Source organism: Coffea eugenioides, chromosome 7 (assembly GCF_003713205.1).
Source record: "Coffea eugenioides isolate CCC68of chromosome 7, Ceug_1.0, whole genome shotgun sequence".
Classification (NCBI taxonomy): Eukaryota; Viridiplantae; Streptophyta; class Magnoliopsida; order Gentianales; family Rubiaceae; genus Coffea; species Coffea eugenioides.
In genome coordinates, this window is record NC_040041.1 from 17,851,665 (window position 1) to 17,865,059 (window position 13,395).

The window sequence follows — 13,395 nt, forward strand, 5'->3', positions numbered from 1 at the left end:
GCTCGGCCAGCATGAGGGGCTGCACCCCTGGGTGCCACGGGCTGGGCGGTTAGTCCCTTCGAGCCGGGATCTGAGGGATGTTGCTGATTAGGCCAACAATCCCTCCCCCAGCAACAGCCAGGGAGACTCGAACCCGCGACCTCGCTCTGATACCACTTGTCAGGATCAAGCGCTTACCATTACACCAAAAGCTATAGCAGTTAGCGAAGGCGCAACTTTATTTCCTTAACCACAATGGCAGCGCAAAGCACCGTACCACGCTCGGCCAGCATGAGGGGCTGCACCCCTGGGTGCCACGGGCTGGGCGGTTAGTCCCTTCGAGCCGGGATCTGAGGGATGTTGCTGATTAGGCCAACAGTTTTGTTGATATTTCTTGGATGTTTCTCACAAAGCGTTTGGTGAATGGCAATTGGCAATTTACATTTTTTAGAAAACCATTTCTGATGAAACAATGGAGCCAACGTAGTATATGAAACAGAGCAAGGAAAGAAAGAGTACCGCACAAGTTCCTCTTGTTTATGATTATAATTAAGAGACCAGCATTTAAATATCTGTAGTTTTGTTTCAAGGCACGACTCTTTAATAATTTTCCAAATTGAGAATTTTTATTTTTCTTTCAATTTTTTTCTACGTGTATTACATCTAAACTATTAATTTTGTTATCAATTATTCTTATTTAGTAGTGAGAGGTAAATAATAACAGACTTTAAAAAAATTATAAATTAATTTTAATATTGCCATTCCATCAAATATTTTCTTTTTTTATCATACATTTTTGTTAGCTTCCATTCTGATTTTGAGTGGCATGAATAGGTGGCATAGAATTGCAGTGTTTCTTAAGTCCTAACATTTTTTTTGTATTTTATTCAGGCCTATTAATAAAAGCATTTGAATGTTTGTTATTGGCTTGTAAGTTCTAAGCTTAAATTTATATTTTTCAAATTATTGTATTTTTATGTATTTGATCATGATTGCGCCACTATCCTAGCGTACTCAATATCTTCTAATGTAACATAGTCACTGTATAAAAGGTTATGCCTGTGTTATTATGGTATCAATTTATGATACTTTTATTAATAAAAATATTTTGAAGACTAATGTTAAGAAAAGAAATAATCAGAACGAGGGAAATAATTTATATTTTGTTCTTTTTGGAGAACTGACGTATGATAAATGCAAGCTAAGAGAAATATTTTTGGTTCTTTTTCTTTTTTTGTTGTTTGAGGGGGGAGGGGGTTCAGTGGATGGTTTATATTTTCTGCTTTGATGGTTTATTGAAATGCTTAAGATTGCAACCATCACATTGGATTAAAAAAATGCACCATCGAAAATGCTATTCAGGCCTGTAGTCAAAATGGATAAAAAGTTATACTAGTCACGTGTTTTTTTGTAACCAAAGTTAGCATCAACTTTATTGCTAAACATCAAAGGCTAATAAGTACATTCCGTTGAAACATCTACTATCAAAGCTTAACATCAAACTGAGGTAACCGAAGTACATTCATTATTAGAGCTTGATAAGTTCATTATCAAAGCTTGAAGCGATAAACAACAGCAGCAACTTGCTGAACATTAAATTTCCAGTGGGGCAAATCATCAAATGGAAAATGCAAAGTGCCATGGATACAACTTCTCTATCCCTTTTCGATCGAACACCAGCACCGCAAAGGAAGTCTTGGATTGTGGAATAAAGAGCAATATCTGACCATTTCTTAGAGCATGATCAATAACAAAATGGTTCCAATTTTGATCAAAACATCTGCCGATCATACCAACATGATAATATTTATGACCAGTTGTAAGGGTTATGGTTGGCGTGTTATCCTCATTTAGCCATAGGTCTGCAAATTCTGGTAGGTCCTATACATGCATGTAAAAAAACGTTATGAGTAAATACACACACAAAAAAAAGAAAGCTAATAAGCCTACGCAGTGGAAAACAATACCAGCTTGTATTTGTACTTTGATAGATAAAATTGATAAAAACAATTGAATGCAGTCCAATCATGTTTTAGCAATGGATTAATAGATGAGGCAATACGGATGATTGATTCTGGGACTTCATGGTCTATTCATAAAGTAACAAAAGAAAACATATCAGCGATACTAAATACCTTGGAAGCCAAAAAAAAAAAGGATACTATCTGTAACAAAAAGATTAAGGAAATAAGTAGCTGCCTTTGTTTGAGAGCATCGGTAATGGAAGAGTCCAAGGCATTAAAATGTGAGTCTGGGTCTCAGAGAAAGCTAAAACATCATAGATAAGATTTCCTTTTGTGCGCAAAAGAAAACCATATTATTTTCGTCAATAAGATTGTCTTTGCAGAAGGAATGCCAACCTTGCTCGAAACATCCATCTTTGATGTTGATTTGCCAATGCTGTATACCATGGTAGATTGCAATAGCATTATCGTTTTGAAGACCAAGTGAATGAAAAATAGCAGCAGAGATTTCCTACAAGAGAAAAAAGCTAGTGTGAATTTATCTATTTTATAAGAATGTATAATAGTGATCTGAACAGGTAACCTGCTTTTCTCTGTTTGAGCAAAAGAAAACGTGACACCATGATCTTCCTTCTGGTATTTGGGGTACCTCTTGATCAGCCATTTCTGTAACTATTATAGTTAGCAATAAAAATAAAAATTATTTTCATCACGAGCGAAAAAAGATTCGAACATATAATAATGGAACTGGGAAAACAGGATCATATACCTGTATTTGCAAAAGCTTCTGAACTGATATCAATGATGTTTTGCAACCACTGAGTGATGGAAGTGATGGAGTGTAGAGATGGCTCACCTGTGTACCGCAGCACCATTGGATAATCTTCAATGAATTTTCTGCTGATATAGTATACAGCTGTTCCTTCATCTGATGTCTTAGCTGTTGCAGCATGGATGCGTTTCTTATCAAATGTGCAAAGGAAAAACTTTATGCTATCTGTTCCAACTGCTTTCCATTTTTTGAAAGGATTTTAGGCTTATCCATTGGAAAAGTGATGGGTTTTGCTACAGGTGTTAGAAAGAAATGGAAGCATGATTTCATGAATGTTTGAGCTTTATTTATAAGACCATGTTGTTTAATACATGATGTAATGAAAAGAAAGCCATCAGAGAGGGTAGTTGAATGAGTTAATAGCTATATTAAAGATTCTGCAATTTTTTTGTACAGATGGAACTCTGGATTCCTTGTTTTTTGTTTGGAATAGTTTTATCAATTCCATTTTAGTTTCTTAGTTCAATTAAGTGATAGAGACTGCAACATGATTTGATATAATGCAGCCATGGTACCTGTTTAGACATAGATTTAATAGCTACATTAAAGATTTTGCATTTCTTGTAAAAATGGAACTCATGAACTTTGTTTCTTAACATGTAGTTTAGGGACGTTGTTAAGATTGTCCCAGCATTAGCACATTGCAGAGCTTTAATTTCAGAGGAGTATATCGATAGTTAGTCTCAGGAGTTTTACATATATTTAGATAAATGCTGTAATAACCGAAGAGAAAACAAATAAATGTAGTCTTGATAATTATAATTAAAACAGGTGACTATCTATTATCATCTCCAATGGATTGATAAACTGAAAAACACGGCATCAGCAAGGTAGAAATGAGGTATGATGTACTACTGATGGTAGAAAAGCATCGCTGCAATAGCTATGATAGAAAAGCAGTTCCAAACAGAAACCAATACAATATAGTATTAAAAGTAAATAGTCTATAATTCGGTCTAAGAGCATGACCTTGCAAACGAAATTTGTATGCATAACCATTGCAGAAAAGTATTCCTAAAGACAAGTCAATGGCACACAGCACCAGCAAAAGGATTAAACCAGAATGCTAAAGCATAAAGCGATGGTATGTTGGAGTAAACTCATATATTTCTTGGTTTCTTGTTGGAAGTAAAACCATCAACATCTATAAGGACAATCAATGAAGATGGTGGGAAAAAGTGCAAGTTTAGTGGCTAGCAAACGGCAGGCGTGCATTGCCTTAAAGAGGATTTATTATTGAGAGCAAATGCAGAAACAATACATCTCTGAACGTAGATATATGAAATGCAATGCAATTGATTATCAGAAAGTTGTGCCTTTAGTTCAGGGATCAAATAAGGAAAATAAGCATAATGACATATAGTAGATAGATGAGCTGGAAACAGGCCATACATAAAGGGGTTTAAATGTCATCAATATGTCTCCAGTGACAGATCATCGCCAACATAGTCAAGTGAGACAAGTTTACACAACAGACAATACAATGACAAAAGACCGCTGGCCAAGAGCAGGAAGTGTGATGACAGAAGACCTTCTTATAAGGACATATAGACCAAGCATTACTTGTTTTTTCGCAACCTGCAGAAGTACATGATGCTGATATAGTATCTAATAAGAGCGTATGCTTAAATAGGCCTACATAGCAGCAAGAGTAACGACAAAAGATGTTCTGATGAGGACAAGCAGATCAAGCATTCCTTGGTTTTTTGCTGCTCGCGACGGCACAAGTATCTGATATAGTAGCTTCGGCTTCCTCGCTGAGTTCCATTCTTTTTGCAAGGCAAACGCGTGCCTTTGAGGAACCACACGGCTTATCTGCACACGAAGCAAACATATCTGTAGACAAAACCCAACAAAGATGGAAAATAGTGATTAATGGAAGGGATAGGAGATACCTGAAATGTTAATAGCAGAAGACTGACTTTCCGCTTCGGAAACATTTTGCTTCTTATCAAAGCAGAGCTGGCTCTTGGAAATAGAACATGGTTTTTCTGCACAACAGAACAAGTGAAAAGAAATAAAAAAAAGATTTGTGAATGGGTATCCTAAAAAAAAACATACGTAAAAAAAAACAAGCAAATTCAACAATAAGCATAAAACCAACCTAAGTATTCCACAAGAAGAGAAAAAGCATGCCATTCAAAAATTGCAAAAAATGCTCACTGAAAAAATTAGCAACAGTATGGAGAATAGCATAGATAAAGCAGAAATAGATGATTTTAGTTATATCAGGTCCAATAAAAAGAAAGGGATAAAAACAAACAAACTTAACAATAAGCATAATACCAATCTAAATATTCCACAAGAAGAGAAAAAGCATGCCATTCAAAAATTGCAAAATATGCTCACTGTAAGGATTAACAACAATATGGAGAGTAGCATAGATAAAGCAGAAAAAGCAGAAATACATGATTTTAGTTATATCAGGTCTAATAAAAAGAAACGGAAAAAAAGCTGACGATAGAAAGTGTTGGAAAAAAAAGGCGATTGCTTGAAACCATCACCAACGGTCATAGTCCAGCGAGGCCGAAAACATATGGAAAAGAAAATTCTTGGAATAGATCGACAAGTGCTTGGAAAAACAAAGAATTTGTTTTCTCGGGGAAAGAATGGTTTTTTGTTTCTTATGAGAGCGCTAGACAAATATTAAAGGGCGGGGGACAAGAAGGGGGGGGGAGGGGGGGAAAAGCGCAACAGTCCAGAGGCTAAAAAAACCACATCACAAAACACACAACTACACATGATCTACATAGCCTCGAGTTTGCAAGGGAGAACCACAAAAAAGGGAAAAAAAATAGCGCAATGCAGGGAAAAAAAAAACAACCCAAAGACCAACGTCAAACCCATGTAGACCAGATAACGGAACAACCAAACAAAAATACAACGCAATGTGGAGGTAAAAAGCAAAAAAAGGGAAAAAACACCGCAACAAAAAAGGCAAGATCGACGCTCACCGGAGAGGAAAAACACCAAAGGAGGAAATATCAACCCTAGGCTAAAAACATACAGAGAAAAGTCACATTGAAGAAAACATACCGGTGTAGAAGGCGAAGTGGCGACGGTGGTTATTGTTGGTAGTTCTGGGTTTGAGGGATCTGAGGAGTGGCGGCCGAGGAGAAGAAAACCATCTTCTATTCAAGAAACAGAGACAAAAAGAATGAAATAAAGAAAAGAAATGAGAGAATAGAAGAAATGGCGGAGTTAACCCTAGTTCGAACAATTTTTTTGTTGTGTGTAAAAAGACATGGCCGAACTCCTGGCAATGAAGAAGCAGAAAACTCACCGGAAAGGAATTTTTATGGAAGAAATAGAAAAGGTACAATGGCGGAGGAGGAGCGGACCTCACCGGAAAGGAGCGCACCTCACCCGAAAGGAAGAGGTAGAAAAGGTACAATGGAGGAGGAGGAGGCGCCGCGAACAGACGGCAGCTGATCAGGACTACTGCAACACAAAGAAAGCGAGAGACAGAGGATGCATGACCGCTACACAGGTCAAAATGGGAATCAAAGAACAAAAAGCAAAAATATCAGTTTCAGGTTTCAACTCACAGAGGAAGCTCACAGTGAATCATGCGCTTCACCGGAAGTAAAAAGAAGAAGAGATAAAAAGAATACAGGAGGAGAACCAAACGGCTACCACTGTAACCCACAGACCGCGAGAGACCGAGGATCAATGCCCCTTGCGTAGTAAGAAGAGAAACAGAGCAATATCGTCAAGAAGAAGGAGAGAGATTGAGAAACAAAAGCAGAGGTATTGGATTCTGCCAGATTGAGAAACAAGTCTATTAATGCGGCAGAGAACGCAGCAGGAGACACATGAGTTACTGACAGAAAGAGAAGAGGCCAACGGAGCTGAACTTGCCGCGCCATGCGCGAACAACACAATGCTGCTAACCACATGCGCGGCACGTGAGAGGACGACGAAAACCTCCAGGTCATTACTGCTCTTCGCACGTTATCTACTTATGTTGATATGTTGAAAATGTAAAATGATGGGCTTGGCTACTCTTGGCGTGCTAAATATTATGGCAGTGTTGTATTAATTACGGTGAAATAATGAGCCGCGTGGAGCATGGGCCTGTGTTTGTGTGTACAGTTGTGAATCATAAAACATTGTGGAGTTTGCTTCAATAATTGTTTGTCAAGAAGCTAAACTTTTTTGCGCCTTGCGTCGCCGGTCAGGCGTTAGAAAGAAACATACGGCTGATTTTGTTACAGGAAGCTTTTTGTGCTTACATGGGCGTGGACAGCCTTTTCACCGTTCACCCTGTTGAGACCGATGTATATCTTGTGGGCCTTAGTTTTGATCTGTTATTTTCTTAAGTTAGTGGCCCATAAATTACAGGAAGTTGCTGTCTAATCTTAGGCTGGAGTTATCGGTTTTCTTTTTCTTTAGATGGCAACGTTCTATAATTATTCCTACACTATATAAGGAAGGGATAGGTCCAATGCAGCTATTGGAACCATAAGGTACTAAACCGCATCCCAACTACTAAATGGGTGTACTATAACACCCCCTGAATTTAAAAAGTTTAGAATTCTTGACTAGAGAATTTTAATAACCCAAGCAGCACCCCAAGAGGGCGAATCAAAAGGGATTAAATCACTTATATACTAAATGGGTGCACTATAGTAGGGGAGATATCGAGCCTACTCGCGAGCAGCTCGGTCAAAAGCTTGACTCGAACTCGGTCAAATCGAGTTCGAGCAGCTCGATAAGGTTATCGAGTCGAGTTCGAGCATCCAGAAGTGATGCTCGAAGGCTCGACGAGCCTTATCGAGCATTTTAATTTTAATTATTTAATATTTTAATTTTAATTATTTAATATATTATTATTATAAAATTACCTTTATACCCAAAAGAATTGTCGAATTTACGAAATGTTTCACGTCATATAAAAATTTTAAAAGTGTAATAATGTCTTTTTGCTCAAAAGTTATCAAGAAAATGATATTTAATAACTCGAGCTTGAACGAGCTCGAGCGAGCTCGATAAGGCTCGAATGGATTCGAGCCCATACGAGTCGAGCTCGAGTATTGCGAACAAGCTTCGAGCTCGAGCTCGAGCCTCAATAATACTACTCGCTCGAGCTCGAGTACTCCTATCTGTATGTCAAGTCGAGCTCGAGTATGGCGATACTCGAGCTCGACTCGACTCGATTACACCTCTACACTATAGTACTCGCTGAATTTAAAAAATTTAGAATTTCTGGTGCTTGATACTAGCAAGGGAATTATGATCCCCCAACCAGCACTCCAGGGACTTTAAGTCTCTTCTAGTGGGCACTGGATCAATGGCTAAAACAAAATATAAAGGTTTCCCAGCTAGAATACTTCTTTTTGTGTCTTGCCTCTTAAATTTTTTTTGGTGTATTTCCTAGTAATTTATGGAATAAAAAAAGAAGAAGAAAATGCTAACAGTTAAAAGAGTACTAATTTATTTCTTGTCTCCTAGATTCATCTTTTTGTTTCGTGTAACTTTTTTTTTTCTTGGGTTGATTCATTTGTAGTTCATGGTATAAACAAAGAAGTTAAAAAAAAATCCTTGAAACTAGTTGGAGAGTATAGCAATAGAATCCATCGATCCAGTATGGTGTCTCACAATTTGGTTATTGGTTTCCATTTACAAGTTTTTCTTTTTGGATTAAACACTGGAGTTAGCCTAAAGAAGGACTCTTAGAGATCCTCCTCCTATTAGGTTCAAGGTTTGAATTTTAGATTTGGCAGTTAGGAGTGAAAAGATTAGGAAAAAAAACGTTTGTAAACAGTTTTCCTCTCTTATTTTTCTTTTCATCTGCTAAGGTATTTTCTCACATTGGTTCAGTGAATTGTTGGATTCCAATTCATTAGAACATTGCAAAAGCGAGAAAGGTGTGTGCATTGATAATGATATTCATTTTTCTGCATTTAGGTTCTTCACATGGCTAAGTTAGTTCATAATAGTAGAAAATGCTCCATAAGTTTAATATAATAGTTCCTGCAAATTATGGGATTTAGTCTGTATTGGGATTATATCCTGGATAAAGTATGGTTCAGATAGTTGTTTTTATCTGGTTCTTCATGCAATGTGATTTGGGATTTGATTTTTCATTGGGTGTACATGATTTGATAGTTATTTGTATTTGTAGATTTTAGACTTGGTGTCTTTCATATTAATATGTGTATTGGTTGATTTAGTTCTTTTGTGATTTAAATGATTTAAACTTCTAATTAATTCAAAAAGTCTTCCAAGTTTAATGCATGATCTTTACCAGTTATCTCTATTAGACCAACTGCTTCCAAGTTTCAATATCAAAGAGTAGAGCAAAATGACCCATAAAGTTTTAGCTATTCTGCTAAGATCTATTGCACATATAATTTCATAACTTTCTTATTTTAAGTTCGAATACCTCTTCATGTGTCAGTTGTGTCGTATTCTTCAACATTGCAAAAGATAGCAGTAACCGTTGCTGCAACTTTGTGCAAATAAAGTCAGTGACTCTTTTTCCTTATTTCACTAACTTCCCCTCACTTTTTCTAATTTATTTCTGGTTTTTATTAATTTTCATTATTTCATTAATGTAACTTGTACACCTACCTCAAGGGCATTTATGGGAACAAATTGCCCTCTCTTTTCTAAAAACACTTTTTTATGTTCACTTTTGACATCATGGGCTGATTTTGTTACAAATCCTAAACCTCGAGGGAGGTCAATGTAATTGTAGAAACCTCAGGGGAGGTCAATGAAATTATCAGAAACCTCAGAGGAGGTTTCTGAAATTATCCCTAAAGAAATATCTGAAGTTTTGACTTTCTTGGTTTTGCAAGCATCACAGCGTGAAGCTGTAGCCGAGGAAAACTTCATTGACAAAGTTTTCATTGTGGGTCTGTAGAGGAGAGACGGAAACCTTTATGGTAGGAAGCCCATTGACCGCTTCTACCATAGGAAGCCATGCAGAGCTGGACATGTGTATTTGGTCCAAAAGCAGTCATGTGGCAGTGGTAATGCGCGTGAAGAAAGATTTGTACCAGATTTGCCCTTTGTATTAACAAAGTAGTATTAGCAAAGGAATGACAAAGCATTACAAAACAATTAACAAGTAATAAACTTCATATGGGCAAATGGGCATTACCTATTCAAAATACTAGCTTTTTGTGGATATTTTACTCTCAAACATTCAATTTATAATAAATATATGAATGTTTTTAAGTAAAATTCAAAAAGTGTTACAGTAATTTCTTACAAAAAAAAACTAGTAGGTTATCTATTTAACATAAATTAAAAATTTTTTAAACAAGAAATATCCCGTAAAGTACCAACTTTTTATGGTTTTTCTCTATTACAATAACCAAGTACCAGGTTTTTATAGATATTTTATTCTGAATAATTTAATTCATGTTAGATACATAAATATTTGCAAATAAAATTCAAAAGCCGTTACACACATATTTTTACGAAACGAAAACTAGCATGTTTTGTATTTAATATAAATGAAGTATTTGAAAGTAAACAAAATTGTCCATAACATACCAATTCTTTACGAGTTTCTTCCATTATATGAATAAACTACTTGCTATTTATGAGCATTTTACTTTGAATCAATTAATTTATATTAAATACATAAATGTTTATAAGTGAAATTCAAAAAGTGTTACACTAATATTATTACGAAAAGGAAACTAGTAGGTTTTGTATTTAACATAAATTAAATACGTGAAAGTAAAAAAAGAAATTACCCACTTTTTACTAGTTCTTTACGGGTTTCTCGTATTATATGAATAAAGACTAGCTATTTATAGGCATTTTACTCTGAATCATATAATTTATGTTAAATATATAAATATTTGTAAGTAAAATTTAAAAAGTGATACACTAATATTTTTACGAAAGGAAAACTAGTAGGTTTTATATTTAATATAAATTAAATATGTGTATACTATATTAATAACTATAATGGAGGTTAAAATAATTGTGAGCTGTCTATTGTATAATTATTTTAACTAATAACTGTATACGTGTATACAGGTTATACATAGTATTCACATATTATATTAGTTATTAATATTAGTTAAAATAATAGAGGAAAGTCATAAAGAACTGGCTCTTTATGGGACAATAGACAAGGAAAACGCAAAGCCATATAGAACCATTGTATGTCATTTGGTACCATTTTAATACTCTACCATTTTCAAGACATTGATCAAACATGATCAGGTCAATTTCTTTCATTTTCTCCAAAAACTCTCATTTGTTCTTCTTGTATCTTTTTCGTTTTCAATACATCAATTTGGACCAAAAAAATAAAATAAAATTCAAAATATGTAAATGACTCATAAATTTAGTCAAAAACACTTTATAGTCAACACAACATTATCTTTGTAACTTGCAAAAACTTCAAAAAAAATTTTGAATACTAACTATTGGTATTTAAAAAATGCACTATATTTTATCGAATCATAATAAATCCTTATACTTTTTATTTTTAATTGTTATTAATATACTTAAGTTTTGGTAATAAAAAGTAAGACAACAAAAGGGTCAATTTGGAATTACATTTTTTAATATACTCAAAATGAATTTTTTAAATTATATTTTAAAATGAGTTGTAAATAAACAAATAGTTTAAAGTAAGGAAGGCAAGCCAGTTTCACACCCCAAAAACCCAAAAAAAAAAAAAAGAGGGAGGCAAGTGAGATTTTTCAATATTTGTGAGTGCCAAGTTAAATAATTTCATAAACCTCCGGGGAGATTTATAAAATTATCCAAAAAAAAATTTAGAATGAAAAAGTTGCTTTTTATACCGGTTCTAAAGGTTCATTGAGACTAAATAAATTAGGTATCTTGAGTTTGCAAAAACAATTTCTTGCATATCTATAGCTAGTGGAAACGGAGTTTAAACTTACTATAGGTTAGTTTCTTGATTTCCATTGTATTCTAAAGGGTAATTTGCCATTCAATCTAATTTTATTCTGATTTTATCCAACTAATAAATTAGCTTATGGAAAAATGGGTAAATGGATAATTTATGGAGGAAAGCCATAAAAAACTGGTGTTGTATTTTTCACACTGGTTTATTTTTATTTTATCCGATAAAGAACTTTGTTTATCTGAAAATGGGTGCTCTGTTCTTATAATGGAGGAAAGGCAAAATGAGCTGGTGTTTTATTCGAAAACACCAACTTTTTTTTATCTTATCCGATAAATAAATTTGTTTATGAAAAAATGGGTACTCTGTTCTTATAATGGAGGAAAGTCATAAAGAGTTGGTGTTTTATTGAAAAACGGATTTATTTTTATTTTATCTGATAAATAACTTTGTTTATGGAAAAATGAGTGCTCTGTTCTTATATTGGAGAACAACTATAAATAACTTTAGCATCACGTTGCAGCCATGTTATTGTGAAGAAGAGACTAGGTTATCATGGCTGCAGCGGCAGCCCTTCATCCAACTAATGGAGGGCTGGCGCCTCCGCCCACCAGGTCGTTTGCGGACATCCTCCCACAACACCCGCGGCCACCACCAGTAACAAACCAAAACATTAGTCGCTCTTTACAACTAGACCAGATTGCTATTGTGAAGGAGGCCGCCACCCATAAGGGTAAACCAGCAATATTTTTCTCTGAGGCGGAAGTGAAGGAACTATCAAAACCCTTTCGACACACACTCGCTGGCAAGTTTTCAAAAGGGAGGCCAAATATGGAATCGCTACGCAAAGAGTTCACGGCTATCGGCTTCAAAGGTGAGTACTCCGTCGGACTGCTTGACCATCGCCATGTTTTGCTTCGGTTCGCTGGTGAGGAGGATTACCTCCGCTGCTGGCTACGGGGGATATGGCATTTTCAGGGTTTTTCGATGCGGGTTCTTAAATGGTCCCCCCTTTTCTCAGTAGAGGCAGAATCGCCTGTGGTTCCAGTTTGGGTGTCGCTTCCACGCTTACCCGTACATCTATTCAGCAAGGGTTCTCTCTTTTCCATTGATCGGCTTATTGGGGAGCCTCTAAAAATTGACGTTTCTACTGCTTCGCTGACCAGACCAGGGGTGGCGAGATTCTACGTTGAAGTTAACCTTCAAGAGGAATTGTCGGACAAAGTTTGGATAGGCAATGCCCACGTGGGATTTTGGCAGCATGTGGAGTACGAAAACCTTCCCAATTTCTGCTCAGTTTGTCACAAGATAGGCCATGGAGAAGCTAACTGTCGCAATAATCCAGATACACTTCAGGGACTGCCACACTCTCTGCCCATCAAACAATCTGAAACCTAGCAGGTTTGGAAGGCCAAACCGGTGACGCTACAGGCAGAACTGATACCAGAAACTTACACAGCCAAGAAATGCCAGTCTGACAAGGGAGACCTTCAGCCGCCTGTCGCTGTCATTGCCGCACCAGCGGCGTCGTCGTCCCAGACTATGGCGAATGGGGTAGCGGATCAGTAGGACACAAGCGCGATTCCAGGGTCGCTGGAAGTTGGGACAGCTGCGGCCGAAGCAATCCACCACAGCGCCTTGGAGGGCGACAACCCTATCAGTGGCTTGGATGTCTCTACTGGCCGTACAGATCTCATACTCGATGACCAGCGCCTTTTGCCAAAGCGACGCTACCGCGTTGAGTCTCTCTCAGACACGGATGAGCCATACCTAGA